This window comes from Triturus cristatus, chromosome 11 (genome assembly GCF_964204655.1).
Source record: "Triturus cristatus chromosome 11, aTriCri1.1, whole genome shotgun sequence".
NCBI classification, from domain to species: Eukaryota; Metazoa; Chordata; class Amphibia; order Caudata; family Salamandridae; genus Triturus; species Triturus cristatus.
Genome location: NC_140594.1, coordinates 1,086,298,595 through 1,086,318,831, shown reverse-complemented (window position 1 = coordinate 1,086,318,831; position 20,237 = coordinate 1,086,298,595).

The window sequence follows — 20,237 nt, the reverse complement described above, 5'->3', positions numbered from 1 at the left end:
GCCCTGTTCCAACGATTGGAGGCTAGGAGGTGACTGCTGTGGGTGTCAGTGCTGCCCTGTCCCCGTAGACAGCCCTACTGTACACTGCACGTTCCGGAGGCATCGCCCGCTGACCCAGCGACATACGAAGCGGCATCGAAGCGCGGAGAGGAGGGCACATGTCGGGAGGCACGCAGGCGTGGGCTGGCGCGGGGGGAACACAGACCCCACAGAATCTGGCTAAGGCGAAGGTGGACAAGATGGCGAAGCACGGAATCACAGATCAAATGGCGAATAAATTAGACGCAATGCTTGTGGCAATGGAGCGGCTGGAGGAAAACATCAACCAGACCCGCACCTCCTTGGAATCTAAGATAGATAAGCTGGCGATTGACCTTACTCACCTTCACGCAGTCCACCGGAAAATAACTGATCGCACCACGGTCCTGGAATCTTCACTTACCGACAACAAACCGCAGGTAGCCCTGACGGACAAGCGAGTCCAAGATCTGCTCAACCGTGTGGGGTTCTTGGAGGATGGAGTTGAGGACACTGAAGGGCACGCACAAAGAAATAATGTACGCATAGTGGGAATTCCGGAACGCTGGGAGGGTAAAGACCCTATGCCACACATGGAAAAATGGCTCAAAGATCTCCTGCCGGAGGGGACCCTTTCGCCCCAGTTCGTGATTGAGCAGGCTCATAGAGTGCCTGCGTCCCCCCCCCCCCCCCCCGCGGGATCTAACCCACGACCTATGCTCCTCAGGCTTCTCAACTATCGGGACCATGACTCCATCCTGCAGGAAACCAGGAAGCTGCCAGATACCCAGATAGACAACCACAAAATAATGTTTTTTCCGGATTACACCATCCAAGTACAGCGGCAACGATACTCCTTCAAGGCGGTGAAGAGGCGACTCGACTGCGGCAGCATAACTTGAAATTCTCCCTGCTCTTCCCGGCGCGATTGCGAGTAGTGGCAAATGACAAAACGCACTTCTTTGCCACGCCTGTGGAAGCAGAGGACTGGCTGGACACCTTCACGACCGCGCAACCCCGAGGCGACCTTGTGGCGGCCACCATGCCCAAACTGAGGGGCCCCTCCCGCCGTCGCAGGAGAGAGAGAAGATTGCCGGGGACCCGGTCGCCGCTCTCGCGGCGATGGGACCACATGCGGATCTGATTCTCAGTGGACAGCAGGATGCCTTGCATGCGGTGACGGAGATCAGTGGCTCTCTGGGGGCTGAGGGAGTGTCAATCACGAGTCAGCATGGCCTGTCCGGAGATGATGATGAACTGACATATGGGCTGCACACCTCACAGGACTCAACTGAGCAGCCGGATGTCACTCCACAGACAGCAGATCACATCATATGAACACTGTGAGACACTACATTTGTTTGGTCTTCAAGTGGAGGTACTGTGCGGTATATGCAGGAGTATTTAATTGTCGAGGGTGTGTCCGTGTGGGGGGTCACAGGTTGATCGTCACTTTGGGTGCGGGGTGGGAGATGCGGACGGGCCACTAGAGGAGAGGGAGGGGTTTGACCTCCAGCTCTGTCATGTATATGTTGGCGCTAGAATAGGCCACTGCCTTGACTGGAGACCCCGGGTCCGAACATACAGCTGGCACACATTACATAGTACTCAGCCTGTAGATGGGGGGCCTCTGGAACCTGAGACACGTATATAATATATCATTGGTATTCGACGCGTAGCACACACCCCCAGGTCGTTTTGACTATTACCTCTGCTGAGGGTTTGGACGATTGCCTGTTGCATTATCGCCCTTTTGGCATTATTTCAAAGTTTATGTTGTTTTGTTGGTTTGCTGTGAGAAGTCTTTTAACACACTCTGCTCCTATTCGACACACATTGCTATGGGGTCTCATGCAGGGAAAGCAGGGTTTCACAAGGACACAAATGCGGTGGGATCCTGATGGGTGGAAGAGGATAGACAAGAAGTCTGTGTACTATAGAAACTATGACTACAGTTAGAGTTGGCACATGGAACGTGCGAGGCATGCACACACCATCCCGCAGGTATCAGGTGTACTCATACCTCAGGCGGCATCATATACAGATAGCTCTTTTGCAAGAGACACACTTGGCTGCAGCAGAAATACAGCCCTTACATCGTCGTTGGCGAGGTCAATTATATGCTACGGGATACTCCGCATATGCCCGAGGGGCACTAGTCTGGGTGCGGCCTAGGGTCCCCTTCGCGGTCACACAATCATTGACAGACACAGAGGGAAGATATGTGGTGGTGAGGGGCACACTGGATGGCAAATAGGTTGTGATTGCATCATTGTATGCTCCCAACACTGACCAGGCTGTTTTCTTTGATGAGCTGTCGCGTATCCTGGTGCCATGGCATGACATACCCCTGCTGCTGGGGGGAGACTATAATAGTGTACTCGATGCCACACTGGATCGCTCTTTCCCCCCCCCTGCCGGGCACAGCCACGCACACTGCCATGAAGGCGCTGAACACCTGGGCGGAACATTGGCGCCTCAGAGATGTTTGGAGGCACCGCTACCCTCAAGATAGGGTGTATTCTTATTATTCTGGTGCTTACGTTCTGCATGCGCAACTGGACAGGTACTTGCTCTCCGAGGAATTGCTTCCACACATGTCTGCGGTCTATTATTTAGGTAGAACGCATTCAGATCACAATCCACACTTATTAGAAATGCAGTGGGAACCCCCCCAGTCGCCGATTCCGACCTGGCGGATGCAACCAGACATGCTATTGGATGCGCCCTTCCGGAATCTGCTGGCCACACAAATAGCACACTACTTTGAAGAAAACGCTGGTACTGCTACGACGCCCCAAGTAGAATGGGACGCGTTCAAAGTAGTGGTAAGAGGCGAATGTCTTGGAATGCGGGCAGGTATGCGAAAGCAAATAGAGACTGAACTCACACGAATCGAAAACACTTTGCTTCAGGGAGAGCGGGAGGCCACAGAGAGCGGAGACGGGTCTCTAATGCGAGCCAAAGAGGAACATACCAGACCACCTTCGAAATCTGAACTACGCAGCACACTCGGCGCGCACCCATCACACGGGAGACAAGCCTGGCAAGCTGTTATCATGGCTAATATGGCAAGACACAATCACTGCGCCTGTGATGTCTATAGGAACCGTACATGGCGTCATGGTCCATACACAGGCAGGTATACACAAGGCATTTGTAGAGCACTATGCTGCACTGTATCAGTCTTGCTTGCGGGCCTCGGACACAGATATACAGGAGTTTCTCTTGCCACTGACGTTGCCGAGCCTGGCGGAGCATCAGCAGGACGAACTGGGGGCCCCTCTGCTACCAGACGAACTGCGCAAGGGTATTTTCTCGCTATCGAACGGCAAATCACCGGGTCCAGATGGACTGCCGGCCGAATGTTTTAAAGCATACTCTGATATATTAATACCAGAGCTGCTGCGAGTGTATGCGGCATCCCTGGAGGACTCCACTCTCGCACGAACACAAAATGAGGCCACGCTAGTCTCCCTCCTGAAACCAGGTAGAGACCCTGTACAGTTAGCCTCTTATCGCCCACTGGCCTTGTTAAACATGGATTACAAAATCCTGGCTTCCACCCTGGCCAGGTGTCTGTCCCCGTTCGTGCCGGCCCTGGTTCATGGAGACCAAAACGACTTTGTCCCGGCCAGGAATACCTCCCTTAACATCCGCAGGTTGTTCAGAGTTCAGAAATATGCAGCAAAGCGGTGGCCACGATCTGGCTGCCTAGTACTCGACCTGGAGAAGGCCTTTGACTCAGTGGAGTGGCCTTACCTTGCAGCAGTGCTGCGTAAATATGAGCTAGGAGATGGGTACTTACAAATGATACAGTTATTGTATCAGCGTCCCACAGTACGCGTTCGCACAGGCAGACTCGTATCGGATGCAGTCAGGGTCAGGCGTGGAACTAGACAGGGGTGCCCGTTGCCTCCGCTGCTCTTCTCCCTCGCCATGGAGCCCTTGGCAAACATGCTAAGAGAGGGCGGAGAAGACCGGGGCATACCTCTGGAGGATGGGCTTCATACGGTGCCCCTGTATGCCGATGACCTGTTGTTGTATATGAAAGATCTGCAGGAGATACCGCTGGCGGTATCCGATATATTCCGCAGGTTCGAGGAAATCTCGGGACTTAAGGTGAACTGGGCCAAGTTGGGCGCTTATCCTTTTAACGAAAACGTGCACATGATTGGGATAACAATCAATGGATCGGCGCTCGCCAGGCACCGACATTGTTCAGATATCTGGGCATATGCATTTACAGGTCCCCTGTGGACATACTGGAAGGCAACTTGGTGTGCGCCATTACTTCTATACGGGCGCAGATGCAATTCTGGAAAACTCTGTTGCTAAACGTAATGAGCCGTGTCACCCTCACTAAAATGATAGTGTTGCCCAGACTTTTGTATTATTTTGCAAACTTGCCAGTATATGTCCTGGTGCGGCTGTTCCGGGAGCTGGAGGGGTTGGTCAGAGGCCTAATCTGGAACACGGGACGGCCCAGGATAGCACTGCAGAAACTATACGCACCACCGGAATGAGGGGGGTTAGCGGTCCCCCATCTAGATTTATAATTTTTGGCCGCACAGTTGCAGTGCATCGCGAAGTGGCTCAGCGGTAAGAACCTAGCGGATACCGCTACGGAGGCACACTCATGGACACAGACACAAATCTGTGGCCTATTTCACCCACTGGCGAGCTCTCCCCGCCCGACACAGATACACCTTGAGGTGGCTTACAGATGCTACCGTAGGAGTCTTCAGCTCACAAAAGGCACTGTCCCTTACGCTCCGATATTGCCGTTGGTGGGCACACCCCAAAGCAGAGAAGCCGTGACCGACATAGAGCTGGCGGCCTGGACGGAGGCGGGAGTGGAGACCTTGGGACATCTATATGCGGATGGTGTCTTATTGCCCTTTGCATCCCTTTCAGAAGACACCGGCTTGCCGGCAGGACAGTTTCTCCTGTACGCAGCCATCACACAGACATTAACACGAACATGGGGGGATCTGTCGACCGAACTGCAAACGCATCAGCTGCTACAGTATCTACATGTGATGGGGGAGGAAACACATGTGATTCATTGGCCAGTGCAGGCCCTCCTAACACATGTATCGAACCCGCTGCAGAAACTTAGGGCGAACTGGGCTGAGGACAGAGGTTAACCCTGGACAGACAAAGATTGGGAATGTGTCTTAGCTAGCGCCACGCACATACCGCGTAATTCACACTTTAAGCTTACACAAACATATATCTTACACAGAGCGTACCTTTCGCCAGACAAGATCAACAGATACTTTAACATCACAACCTCGGCCTGTCCGAGATGCCATTTATTAGGCGCTGATTTGCTACATATGTTGTGGTCCTGCTCCCTGCTGCATACCTACTGGCGTGCAATAACGGAAATTCTAACCCGCAGCACCAACGCTGAACTACCACGCACATGGGAGGTTTGCATCCTGGGGTTCTATAAACGTACCAAAACTAACACAGTGAGCTCCAGATTCTGCGATTTAGGCCTCGTCACCGCAAAACGATTAATAACTAAACGATGGAGGCACAGGGACCCACCAGAGGTATCCTACTGGCTAAAATCTGTAGCAAACTGGGCGCAAGCGGAGAGCACCAATCTTCACAGAGAAGAAACAGCGGGGCTCCGTAAGTTCCCTATCGCACAAGTCTGGGATGACATGTTGAAAGCTTTCACGCGGGCGAATGGGGAAACAAGCACTCCCCAGGCGCGGCCAGTGGGTGAAGAGGTTTGAAGAGAATGCCCGGGGGGGCCGGGAGGACAGCGTAGACGGGACACCCTTGGGAAGGGCTGCAGGGGCGGGTAACGACTCCACTTTCCTTTATATTACAACATAGACGTGACCCCTAACAAGGGTCACACTGGACACCACACAACTGTACATACACTAGGGATAACAACCTATACATGACGAGTTAAGCATGGCCCCCAATGTGACTTCACCTGCATGGCACACAATACTTTACATTTGGCTTCTCACAGTTTGCTTTATTTTTCTTTATAATTATTGGTTATGAGTTATTTTAGGACGGACGATGTAGACATCCGGCAAACCAACGATGTTAATTACCCTGCTAAAATATATGCTTTCTTGATTATCGTTCTACAGAAATTGTACCGTACATGCAGCATATATATAAATATTGATAGACATATTTGCACAAATATTAATAATGACAAACAGCAGATATATAAGATAAGAGTGTCCTACCCCTCAATTGGATGTGACGGTATATGCGGGTACTGCATACTCATACCAAATCATTATTACATTTCCACTGACGGGGAACAGCTGATACCATTATGCGATGCACTTGATAAATAAAATGAGTCATAACTATGCTAACATTGTCGCAGTGACAAGAACATTGTATATCAGTGCAGAATTGGACTATGATTGCTTGGTCTGTATTGCGAAATTGTTGAAAATTTAAATAAAGATATTTAAAAAAAAAAAAATCAGGCTCCCGCTCCAATGGGAACAGTTCAACCTGAACAGCCTCTCTCTCTCCTCATTAGACTGCAGCATAAACAATTCAGACTAGTTTTAGCCTACTTTGGAAATCATCAGTAGGGTACAGCTTAAGTCTTATGGCACAGTGATTGTGAGGCCCACGTCAGGGCATACTTATTGCACTTAGAGTACCTGTTATGGCTCTGAACAAGTCTCCCTGGAGCCTGCTGCATGTTCACTTAGCTCCTTGGCTTTCAAGAAGAAGAGAGTGTATCTTTGAATGTAGAGTTTTACACTGCACTGCCCAGCTGGCACACGTGTGGCAGGTGCTCAGCAGGTTGTTCTGCTGACATATGAAGTGCTTACTTGGTGGAAAAGGCAGTTGGCATAAAGAAAGGGCACAAAGGATGTCTTTTTTTTTAATACATTTTTATTTGTCAACACAAGAGAGAAAGAAAACAATAAAAATAAATTGAATCAACATAATCAGCACATAGACATCTCTGAGAAATGATTACAATATAAAATTAGATTATTTACTTGTAAAATGAGGAAGAGAAAGAAAAAAAAGGGAGAGAACCGAGTACATTTCAAATATCATTGATTAGAATTTAGAACAATGATCCCCAGATCATATTAAATTTACGTATAGAGCAAGCTCCCTTTGATTTAGATAACGCTTGTTCCATATCATATATTTGTCTAAGTAATGTCCACCAATCCATTACCGTAGGAGATTTGGGTGAGATCCAGACCCGGGCTATTGTCAGTCTTGCAGCAACCAGCAAAATAATTAATAAATCTTCAGTAGCAGATCCCGAGTTCCTTCTTCCCATCATTATTGCCATGGTCGTTAAGGGTACTTCAATCCCCAACTTTTGAGATAGAATTTTGGCCACCTTCTGCCAGAATATGAAGAGTTCTGGACATGTAACGAATATATGTTTTATGTCCGCCGCAAAAAGACCGCATCTGGGGTATTTTGTCCGGTCACTGACATGGTTGTTAGGTGACCACTTTGCTATCCGATCTGGCGTACAATATAATAGACATATTGTACCGAACTGCTGCATTCGCAAATTGGAAGAATGTACTGCTTTAACTATTGTGCTAAGAGTGTGTGATATATATTATTAGCCGAGACCGGTGTACCCATGATTCCAGTCCAGCGGTCAGCTATTCTTAGACAATCGTCCAATCTGTGAATGCAAAGGCTTTTATACGCTCTGCAGATCAAAGATTTTTCATTAGTAGCATGTAAACAGTTCCATATGTCGAAATCAGAAATGTTTGTCAAATTTAAGTGCTAAATAAAATAATCGCGAATCTGCATATATTTGATCTGCATATTATCTGGTAATTTATAAAATGTCTGCATTTTCCCAAAAGTAATAAAGCTGCTATGATCATAGAGGTCACCTAAGCATACTACCCCATGGCTAATCCAAAGTTTACCCAGAGGATCATGGAATATCCCTGGCAGGCCCGGATTGTACCAGAGGGGAAATTTATCATGTAAAAGTGACACATTGTACTTAAGTGAAATAGCGAGCCATATAAATATACTATCTCGAGCAGTCTTGAATTTGATCCTTTTGTAGTAGTTTGGATCATTAGTTCTGAACAGAAACAGATTACTCTCTCCCCCCAACATACATTTATGAAAGAAAGTACTACTCACAGGATTGATAAGGCTGCAAAGACGGCCAAAAAAAGCTGTCCAAAAATAAATTTTAAAATCAGAGAAATCAAAACCGCCTTGATTGAAGGGAAGTTTCAGCAAATCTAATGCTTTTCGCGCCTTCTTGTAGCCCCATATGAAGCTACTGAGGATCCCCTCTAGCCGCAAAGAAGGAAGTGGTCACCCGCAGTGGGATAGACCTGAACAAGTAGAGAAATGTAGGCAGTATCTTCATTTTTATAATATTTATACGCCCAATAATACCTATAGGTAGTTTGTGTCAATTCTTAAGTGACTTGGCTGTCTCTTTCAGCAGTGTTTCGTAATTTAGAGGAACTATCCTATCGATCTGTGCGGCCATCTTAACTCCCAAATATGTAGCAGCCGAGCACACCCCCTGCATTGGGATCGTAGATTCATGATTAAGGAGAACTTGGGTTTTATTGATGTTTAGTTTATACCCAGAGATCGCCCCAAACTCCCATGCTTCTTTTGTTATCACTTGCAGCGCACCCCCGGATCCGTTGAGAACACTGCAATGTCATCAGCATATGCAATGACTTTAAGAGAGTTTTCTCCTGACATAAAGGGGTAAATTAGCTGCTGGTTTTGCAAAGCCGAGACAAAAGGCTCTATATAGAGGGCAAATAAGAGTGGTGATAAGGGGCATCCTTGACGGGTGCCCCGAAGAATCGGAAAGATGGTGGACTGCAGTCCAGCATACATTATTTTAGCACAAGGTTTGCCATATAAGGCTTGTATCCAGGTCCTAAATTGCCCTTTGATGCCAAAAGCTATTAGTATGACCCACAGAAAGTCCCACCCCACTCGGTCGAACGCCTTTTCAGCGTCTAACAGAATCATACCAAGTGGGATTGATCTACCTTTGCCACATCGAAGGCAGTGACAGTCGTATTTACATGTGCAGTAGTGTCCCTCCCTTGGATGAAACCATGTTGATGAGGCGACACCAGGCTAGGTAATACTGGAGATAAACGATTCGCAAGAATCTTAGCAAAAATGTTTGCGTCGGCAATAATGAGTGATATAGGTCAATACGACCCACACTCATCCGCAGTGTTTTTTTTTTTTAGGAAAAAGACAATTTGTGTCACATTCCATGAGTCGGGGGCCCTACCCTCTTCTCCAATAGATCTTATGACCTGACTGAATGGTAGAAGCAGATCATCTATAAAGATCTTATAAAATTCCAGAGGTACGGTGTCATCACCCGATGCTTTGCCTGTTGGTAGAGAGCTAATTGCAAGTTTTATTTCTTCTACTGTAATATCTCTTGCCAGAGAGTGAGTTGTTTTATCCTCCAAACTTATCAGACACCTGTCTTGTATATATTTGAGTATGTCCTCTCGTTTTGGCTGAGTCTCTGGAGTATACAGCTCTTGGTAATAAGCCGCAAATTGTTCCATTATCTGATGCGGGCGCTCGTATAGTTTATTATTAGACCCCTTGATCATCTTTATAGTGGTCTTATCCCTATCAGCTGCGACCTTGAATGCTAGAATCGTATTTATTGTTTTACCACACTCATATTGAGAAAGTCGATACTAATTAGTTTCATTATACTTCTCTCCCTAAATGTCCTCTTCAGCTCTGATCTGAGATCGACTAGGGTGTGGCCCAGTTCTTCTATATTTTGAAGACCTCTAGTGACTGCCTCTAAATGTTGATTTTCTATTGTACATATAGCTGTAATAGTTGCTTTCATTGCCTTAGTCCGTTTCTTATTTTGCCTCCAGATGTCTTGTTGGGTGAACCCCTGATAGTTGCCTTGAATGTGTCCCACACCACTATAGGGGGGGGCTGACCCTATGTTTATTTTGAAAAATTCCTTAAGATGTTCCCTAGTCTGAGTCACAAAATCTTCTTCAGTTAAAAGATACCTGGGAAAGGAGAATGATCTAGGACTTTTATTTTCAGAAGAGATCTTAAATGAGAGGAGAATGGGATTGTGATCAGAGGTGACTCTCGGACAGATTTCCATAGTACTGGACCATAGGATTTTATCTGACGTCCAAGCCATGTCAATTCTAGAGTGGAGCTTATGAGGAGCAGAATAGTACGTGTAACCCGCTAGATTAGGGTATAGTGTCCTCCAGACATCCTTGATTACATGTAACCGACCCAGCTCCCCGATTGCAGCCCGGGTCTTCCGCATCCTTTGGAAAGCCTTGTAGTATCTATCCCATAGTCCATGATGCAGTTGAAGTCTCCCATCACCCACAGTCCTTGGGCCATCTTGCTCATGGAGAAGAACGCTCTTCACTCCCAAGCCTTTAGACCACGGTCTGGGAGCAATACACATAACACCATAGGAGAGCCATTAACAGTCAGGGTGACATTGGACACTGACAGAAAGGCACAGTTGTCTTAAGCAGAGAAATGACAACTTTCTAAAAGTGTCATTTCTAAAATAGTAATGTAAAATACGACTTAACAATGAAGTTGGATTTTAAATTTCCATTAACGTAAGTCCTTGAATCATGGTTCTAGTTGCTCCCAAATGGAAGTTAAGCATTATACATTGATATAATGTAGCCTAGTGTTTTCCTATAGGAGGGTTAGCCTTGCCAAGGTGAAAAATGACTCATTCGGCTTTTCACTACCAAGACATGTAAACCTTCATATACATGTCCTACTTTTTAAATGCCATGCACGCTGCCATATGGTCATTTAGGATCATACTTAGAGTTGACTTACAGGTATTAAAAAGGAAGGTTTGTGTCTGTCAGAATGTTTAATTTGCCAGGTGGAAATGCATATACAGGTTGCAGAGACTATCATGAGACATGTTTTACAGTGATACTGTAGTGGGTGGCACAATGAGTGCTGCAGCCCACTTATAGTATTTAATGTATGGCTCCTAGGTACATGTAGTACCACATACTTGGGACTTACAAGTCAATTCAAATGTGCCAATTTGGTGTGCACCCATTTAACTATGCTTAGAAGGACAATTACATGCATTTTACCACTGGTTGGAAAGAGTCAAGTGTGCAAAGTCTTAGAGCCAGCAAAAAAGTGTTCAGCAAAGAAGGCAAAATGCACCTTTCCAACAAGTTGACTATCTACTCACAAGCTACCTAACAATAACAGCCTATTGCTGTCAGTTTTCAAAGAGTGGAATTTGGATCTGCCTCTTTCAACCACTGACTTTTTTCAACCAGTGTCTTTCACCCATTGGCTGGAGACTTGTTGTTAAACATGTCTTGACTTGACTCAATGGAGTATTAGTCTTTCACACAATGCCATTAGCTTTTGAATGTGTCCTTCCACCTCCAATTGAGTACTTGTTCTGAACTTAAAGGGGACTACTTTACAACTATAGCCCTCTCCGATGGTTCCCTCTCATCTGTATGACCCTGATGTGCTAACGATGTACGCTGAGCACTTTAAAACCAAGTGCCAACACTGCATGTTTAGCACATTGAGCCCAAACATATTGACTTTGCTAGTGCTAGTTAAAGTAGGTCAAGAGAAATCAAAGTTCTACTCAATTAAAAATCTCCCTTGACAATGGAAATTATTAGTAATGATAACATTTTCTATAGAGATATTTCAGAATGATCTTGTCTATAGTCACCGATAATTAGTTATTCACTGGGAGTGTCCGTTGTCAACCCAGCACTGAGTAATTTGAACTGAACTTTTTAAAAATGCTGCCTCTTTAAGCAACAAAGATGAGATCTTGTTTAGTAAAATAAATAATGAAGCCAAGGGTGTGGGTAACTGTAAGGAGGCAAGAAAATTGTTCAAATGTCAAGCTTATCTGGTAAACCTACCGGAGAGGTACATTGTAGTCCTATATAGGATAGGTAAATTGTTGTCCTATATAGGAGAGGTAAATTGTTGTCCTATATAGGAGAGGTAAATTGTTGTAGAAGAGATTGCCTCAGCAGTTGGCAGAAGAATGTATCCTAAGTTGGGTAAATCTGGCCTGTGTGGATATAGCAGTGACCAGGGACAGCTCAAGAATTTTAGGGGCCCTGGACCAAACCTATTTTGGGGGCCCCCTGTTTGGAACAGTTTTAAATTTATGATCCAATTTCAGCTCTTTCATGCCCTGTTTGACCAGGTCACACTCATCCAAATTCTAAATGTGTTTACATGTAATATTCAGGGATAGTGATGTGTGTTTTCAATACTGTAACAGCAGCAGCTCACTAACATTACTGCAAATAATCGCTGTGACACCCTCCAATTTCTCATTATGTCAGGTCCTGTTTTGATCTAAAAGAAACATTTTTATGGATGTTTCATGAAACAAACACAGCGTTTCTCTGCAATAGACTCTCACAAATCACCCACATTAAAAATAAATTAAAGGAAAATGGTATTTCAATCAATGTTTAAAAATGATTCAAGGTCATCAGGCATGACTTTCTGCAGAGCCGAGCTGGCTCTGTCGGGGGCCCCTGAAAGGCTGGGGCCTTGGGCCAGAGCCCACTTTGCCCATGCCTTAAAACGTCTCTGGAGGTGACTGGACATAGACAAGAGAAGGTATGTGCAGGGGGGGTGAACCATGATTGCTGAGGGTTTTATAGTATGATTTGAAGTTGATAGATCATCTCACAAGATGAAAAAGATGACAAAAGGTGTTGGAGGACTGAAAAGTTCAAATGTAAGTCATACTGCATATTTCAGTACAGGTTTGAAAGTAGAGTCTGATGTGGCAACATTTAATAACTTCTTGAAATGTGATACTTATGGCCTCATTACGATGTTGGGCAGAAAGCCCTCACCCGACTGTCGGAATGTCCTACACCATGTCAGAACCGTTCCGACTCTGACCGATTACAATGTTCCCGGTTGGATTGTAAACCTTGCAGTCCTTCCGAATCGGTTCTGACTGGCTCTCAGAGAAGTCATGTCGGTCGGAACTGCATCAGGCAGCTATACGTACAGCGTTTCCGACCGATTATGATGTCTATTTCCAACAGCCTTTCCGAGTCGGCCTGTCTGACATGAAAAGGCTGTCAGAAAGTGACTTTGGGGGCCCGTAGCAGGGCCCCCTTCATCCTGTGGCCTCCGGTTGGGGGCCGAGGGGTACCTAAGGGACTCCCCTTTAAAACCCTGCACTGTGTGGCTGGCACCATGGGGTGCCTGCCACAGGGTGCAGAGTTTTACACACACACACCATTTCCCCATACAAACCTGTGCTGTCAGTTTGAACACAGGCTCCCAAAAGGAACAAAGGGACTCTGACCGACCAGTGTTCGGTTGCATCATAATCGGTTGGGCGGAACCGACGACCACGAGTCGGTTTGTTTCCGAATCTGAGAATGTGTTGGGTGGAAACTTTCCGCCCGCAATCGTAATGAGGCCCTAAGTGTTGCGAGCTTTTAATTTTTACACTGCTCATTATGTGCAGATGTGTTTTACTCATAAGGTGCAGCAAAAGTTATTATGCAAGTGTACTTAAAAAAGTGCAATCGAAATAATGCAGGGAAATTATGGGAGATTCTGGAGATGCTAGGGGTAGATTCGAGCTTGTTATTCATTTTAAAATCATTGCACTTTAGCACCACAGCCCAGGTCCGGTATAGTAACGAGGGGAATCTAACCGACCACTTTTCTTGTACAGGGGGTGTGAGACAAGGTTGCATCCTGGCGCCTTTTTTATTTACATTATACATAAATGGTTTGGACAATGCTCTGCGCACACTGGGAGTTGATTGCCCGAGAGTTGCAAATAGAAGTATCCCGGTCTTATTGTATGCAGATGATGCAGTACTCCTCTCGCGTACAGGGAGGGGTCTGCAATCTCTTATTGATGGCTTCTGCGAGTTTATGGCAAATCTAGATTTATCCCCTAACCTCACAAAATCCTATATTATGGAAGTAGGAAAAAGACCGACCAAGAATTTTACTTTTAAAATTGGGGGACACAAATTAGAGAAGGTCGAGGTCTTCAATTATTTAGGGATTACCTTCGACAAACATCTCAATTTTAGTGCACTAACCACTGAAAAATGCAAACAGCACGTGAGCATTATGGGCTCAATCATGAATCGTGCCACGAGATTAGGTAGATGGTCAGTGCTGGAAATATTGAATTTATATAACTCAATTTGTTGTTCTAAAATTATGTATGGGAGTGAGGTTTGGGGATTTAGAAATGTGGACTCTATACAACTAGAGGAAAACAAGTTCCTTAGGAGGATCTTGCAGGTTCCCCAAAGCACACCGGCCCATATTATTCACGAGGAGCTAGGGATCCCGTATATCTCTGACAGATTAAGTTTTAGGCCGTTACTGTGTTGGATTAAAATCTGGACCAACCCCGAAGCAAGCCTAAGCAGAGAAATAATAACAGACTGCATTAACAGGGACAAAGGTCATAAGATCCCATGGCTTAAATATGTTCAGGATAAACTGGAGTGGCTGGGTTGTGCAAAATACTTCAGGGAACCATTGGCACTAACACCGCAGCTAAAGGTCACGTTAAAAGCAGAATACATGAGGCGGATAGCCTGTGCCCGGGAAGATAGTGAAATTCTAAAAGGGTCAGTGAGATCTCATATATTAACTAAATCTGTTGTAGGTCTCGAACCCTACCTGGCACTGATCTATAACAAAAATGATAGATTTTTAATGACCAGATTCAGACTGGATCTTTTACATCATATTTTAGCAGTTCCTGCGGGGTACACGAAAGAAATTGGTATAAAGGGTCCCTGTGGCTGCGATCTGGGATCTCCACAGGATACCCTACATTTTGTATTCTTTTGTCCTTTTTATGAATATCCGCGGGCTCTTTTTTTAAAAACCATCCTAAGAGCGAATAAATTTACCCAGGTTAGAGTAGCCCTCTTATACTTAAAACTGGCCGTGGAACCCTTCACATTGTTCTGTACTGTAAATTTTTTAAGACTAGCCGTGAAACTGAGGAAATCTAGAAGGGAGGTGTAAGTGAGTTTGATTGCCGGGCGCTGTAGGCATCCGGATTAAAAGGCCCCCCCGTATGATAGTTTTACATTGTACACAGAACAGGAGATGATTCATGGAGTTTACACAAATGTTGAACTGCAATGTTTACAGTACTTGGGATGTTATAAGAAGCTTGTTTTAATTAGGCTACGGCTTATTTTTAACGTGATTGATCTTATGTAAACTACGATCTTGTATTTTATTCACTGTCATAAGGTTGGTATCCCCTACCTGTACAGATGTCATCTCACTGCACTTTATAAAAAAAAAAAAAAAAAACATTTTTTGAATTTGGAATTTAGTTTAAATCCTGTGCCCAATTTTGCTACTGATATCCTGGAATGGTCCATCAGATATGTTTTTTTTAAATATTTAAAGATGAATTGTTCACATTATTGTATTTGAAATGTGTAAATATATTGTTCTTTTATGGATGTTTTAATATCCGAATAAAGATACTTTTGATGATGATGAAATAATGCAGAAACCTGGGTGCACTATTCCAATCTGGATGATCCCACCTAGTTTAATGGTACTCAATTTAGTTGCCATTGAAGGGCGAAGAACTGACTCAGGAATGCTAGAATTTAAAATTAAATTTCAGGATCATAAACTGATGTCACCTATGAGGCCCACATTTTGCTCATTATTATGGAAGCTGGAAGGAAACTGTTGGATGTTCAGAATACTGCATGCGGAACCACAATTTTAGCTCTCCAGTCCAATGCACAACTGAGAGTGTCACAAAAATCGTCTGAGCTATGTTTTTTAAACTGGTGTACAAATATTAATTACTGTTCTTATAACTGAGAGAATACAATACCATTATTGGAGATTTGAAAAATATGAAAACAAAAAAATATATCTGGCCCTCCACCTCTGTATGGCCTTCCTCCTCATCCTCCTGGTTCTCTCTCCTCACCCCTCTGGTCCCCAATGTCACATGATAAATGCTTTGTTCACCCAACCAAACCCCCCCATCCAAAGTTAGCCGGGCATGACCTTCAAGCAAGGGCAGACTCATTGGCTTAGCAAGTGTGTCCTGACCCTAATGCAATGAAAGTGGGACCTTTTCCCCCTGGCTAGGTAGTAACATAAAGTTATAATTACAGTGTAGTGGGCCCCTGACCTCCCTGGTCCCTGGTGTCACTGCATGTGCTGCACTATTGACTGCTCTTGCTGTGGATACATTAGGGCGTCTTAATGGTCCTCTTTAAGCCTGGAATGATGGGAAACGAAGGTGCTCAGTTCTACCTGTAAACTGAGACGGATGCTAGTCGCTCTCCTAAGCCTAAGATCGAGCCTAAGATCTTAAATAAATTACTGTGCTTCTACAAACACAATTCCAGGTCCCTTCCTGTCCTTGTAGCCCAAGGGCCCATCCATTCTCTACTAACCACCATATGCTCCTGGTGGTTCTAGGGTGTCCCATATTTGGTCCTGATGAAGAACCTTTTGTAAGAACTGCAGCTGTCTACATTTACCCTCCAGGGTCGAAACGTCGACAGCTACACATTCCATTTACCATTGTGGACAACAGTATTAGGCCCTCCAAGTGTCTATTTAACATGGTGTTATGAACGGATTGGCCATGTGTTGTAGGCTAGATTGGCATCTTATATGAGTTTGATGTGCATATTGCTCAGTGCCCTCCCTCTCTCACGTACCCTCACGTCTGCACAATGCTGCACTTACCTTTCCCTTCTCACTGGGGCACCATTCTGAAAACAAATGTTTGAATTTCTTGAACATGCATTTTTTTGCATTTAAAACGAACATGAGAATACGTGTTCTGTGTGAATAAATGTGCTAAACTTATGCAAAATTGTTTTTGAATTAATTATACAGGTGCTGTTACAAAACTGATTTAACATTGTGTTCACTAGGGCCATTTGTATTGATGTTCCCTACCTGTAGAGGGCAGCATCTACTCATGCGGTGCTGAGGTAATGGACTGAAACAGCTGCAGCACAGATGTGCGGCTAAATCAGCTTTGGAAGCATTTCAGCTTTAGAGATGCTACTGAGGGCGGTTATGATAAGCTGCATTGAAGCCTCTCTGAAGAAGCAGCCCCAAGCGACCCCAAATTACAATAACAGTCAGTGTTACTTGTACTCGGATTTTATTGTTTTTGGGGGACGGAGGCCGGTGGCTGGCTACCAATTTTTTATTGTGAGTGGATGCCATCAAAATCTGGGCTTGGACCTTTCTGAACATCTGTAGTCTTTTTTCACTCTCAGGGCTCTGATCCCTCAGGACCCTTCACAGTTACCTAACAAAACTCTTATTGGCTCCTTCTACTTGTCGCTTGGCGACGCACATCTTCTGGAAGGCAGGATAACTCATGGGGCTAATGTAGGCACCACTGTTATATATGTGCATGCTATCACTGGTGAGAGAGCTCAGAGGGTTAATGGACAACCGCAGAGAAGGAGGCATCCTGAAGGTTATGGCTCGGAATCCTGGAAAGATAGCGCAGGGGATCAATGCGCATCCTGCAGGCAGCTGTGTAAAGCATATAGTTCATCACAGATTTGCCCAGAGGATAATGGTGTGCAGGGGACATGGCATTTACAACGTGGTGCAAACCACGAGCTGCCATTACAACGCAGGCATTACAATAAATGCAACTTTACCACGCATTCCTTTACCACGTATATCTTTACAACTACATGCCTTGGGGAAAGCGGCGTTGGACTTTAAAGTCCAACGGTTTTTGTACTGTTGCGCAGACTGGAGTTGGAATAGTAAATTACACCGCTCCAAATCCATTGCTTTCCATGTTGTAATGGTATGCATGGTAAAGGAATGCGTGGTAAAGACGTATTCATTGTAAAGATTGCGGAGTAACGGCATGCGTGGTAAAGGCGCTGGTCCTTGTCGTGCTGCTCAGTGTCCGTGTGTTTGAGTCAGACCAAGGTGGACTCATCTCTACTCACTTTTCTGTGTTCTTGCGGATGCTAGCTAAAACCCTTTCAGTACACAGAAGCCAGAACGATTGGCTTTACCAACGCTTGCTCCAACCTGCTCACAAGTCAGCTTGGTGTCTCGCGGTGCTCCTGCTGCTGTGTCACGTCAGAGGTCCATGAGGGCGCTCTGTGCTATCAGGCATCTAAGGAATGTTTGCTTATCTCTGAGGCATCCTGACATTTCCATGGTGTAACTCAGAGAGCTTCCCAGCTTCCCCCGTGGGTGAACCGAGCCCCACTGGGCTGAAACAGGAGGTGTGTGGTGAAAAGACTGAAAGCAAAAGAACATATTGTGACCCTCAATCAAGCAACATCAATTAATCGAAACTTCTAAAAATTTGGCTAGCCAAACAGGACTTATTTTGTTGCAAAATTGCAAACAGGACTGCTATCAAAAGCCAACATGGATGTAGGTCTACAATTAAATATTAACTGTGAAACATACATTTAAGTCCCTAAACGACTGTCTGGCAAGTAAGAAAACAAAACCATTTGGGGTGCCATTTTTAAATGCAAAAACAACAGTTGATGGACAGAATGCAGAACAATGTCATACATTCACCCCAGTACAGAGATCTGGGCCTAAATCCATCGTTTTTCTGCTCACCATGCCATACCAGTTTGAACCCAGCCATATGCAAATCAGTCTTGACCCTGTGCCTCATGAGAACAGTCCAGTCAGAACTGCCAAGCCAGGTCCTCCCTGGACTGGAACCAAGCATCCTAGGACCGGTTTCGGGCTGGACTGTTCCTATGAGGCACAGGGTCAAGACTGATTTGCATATGGCCATGTCTGAACTGGGGTGGCGTGGTGAGCAAAATAACGATGGATTAAACCCAGATCTGTGACTGGGGGTGAATGTTTTGCCAATGTGCAACATTCCGTCCATCATCTTGTGTATTGTGCCATTTAGACTCCGAGGTTCCACTGAAGGAGTGGACGTTCCGGGGTGTGGATGCTGCGGAAGATATGTGCAAACCCACAGCCTTCTGAATCTTGGTACTCAACTATGTTATCAGCTCTTTGGCACCCTGGAATAGATTGAAGGTTAGGGCCACTGAGATTTAAAGTAAAGAAATCCTAAATTGTGACTAATAACTATTTACAGTTTGCGACTTCTTATTTGGAATGTATTAAAATGGATTCAGTAAAGTGGTCGCATTTTGCGCACTAGCTTCTACCCAATGCACTGATATATTTTACAAACCGACCTATCTACTAATAGGTCAGTTCTTAAAATACCAAATTGCAGTTGGTCTCATTAATACGCATGAGATTGGTTGCAAATTGCGACCCACTGTGATTGGCCACAATCACTGGGATAGTTGCCTGCTGAGGTCAGCAGATTACTGTTACTCTGAAAGCAACTATTTTTTTTAATCCTAAAGTCAAATGGGATACTTTATAAAAAATGAAAAGTTACACAAAACTTTTTTAGGATTAGACGCTGGGGTCATGAACCACTACCTACTCCTAAAACACGTTTTTAATCAACATTCACAAAGGCACCCCATCCAGTCTGTGAATGGGTTACCACCTCCTTTGAGTTGGTGGTGAAATATGAATGTTATGTGACTGGAATTTGGAAGCAAAACACTAACAGATGCCATAAGGAAAATGTATTTGGAAGGGACGCCCTCAACACACACATTTCAAATAGCGAGTCCTAATGGTTTCCTAAATGTCTAGATGTAAATTTACACTTTTTTTATGAACTAAAACATTACCTGTATAGCTTATACGCGTACGCCTTAGATTTTTTGTAAATTCACTCTTTTTTTGACAGATACAAACATCACCTGTCTGTGCTTGGTATTCCACAACATTCATAGAATTCTTGTGCACACTGATCCAGCGCAAAGGGGTACATTTTACATATTCTCCTTATGTCACAGATTCTTATTCACAAAAGGTCAATTCATACATTCATTGGTGGGGCCCATAACACCAATTCACTCTACATTCATTCACTCTCACTTGAATCTGTTCACAGGAGAAAGGGGCTGCTGGACAAGTGGGTACCTTATTACCTATCAGGATTAACTTCTTACTACTTTTATGTACACATTTTATACAATTTCCAAAATCCTGACTTTATCATCAAGGCACTCCACTGTTTGGTCGGTGGATCAACTAGTTGGACTGGT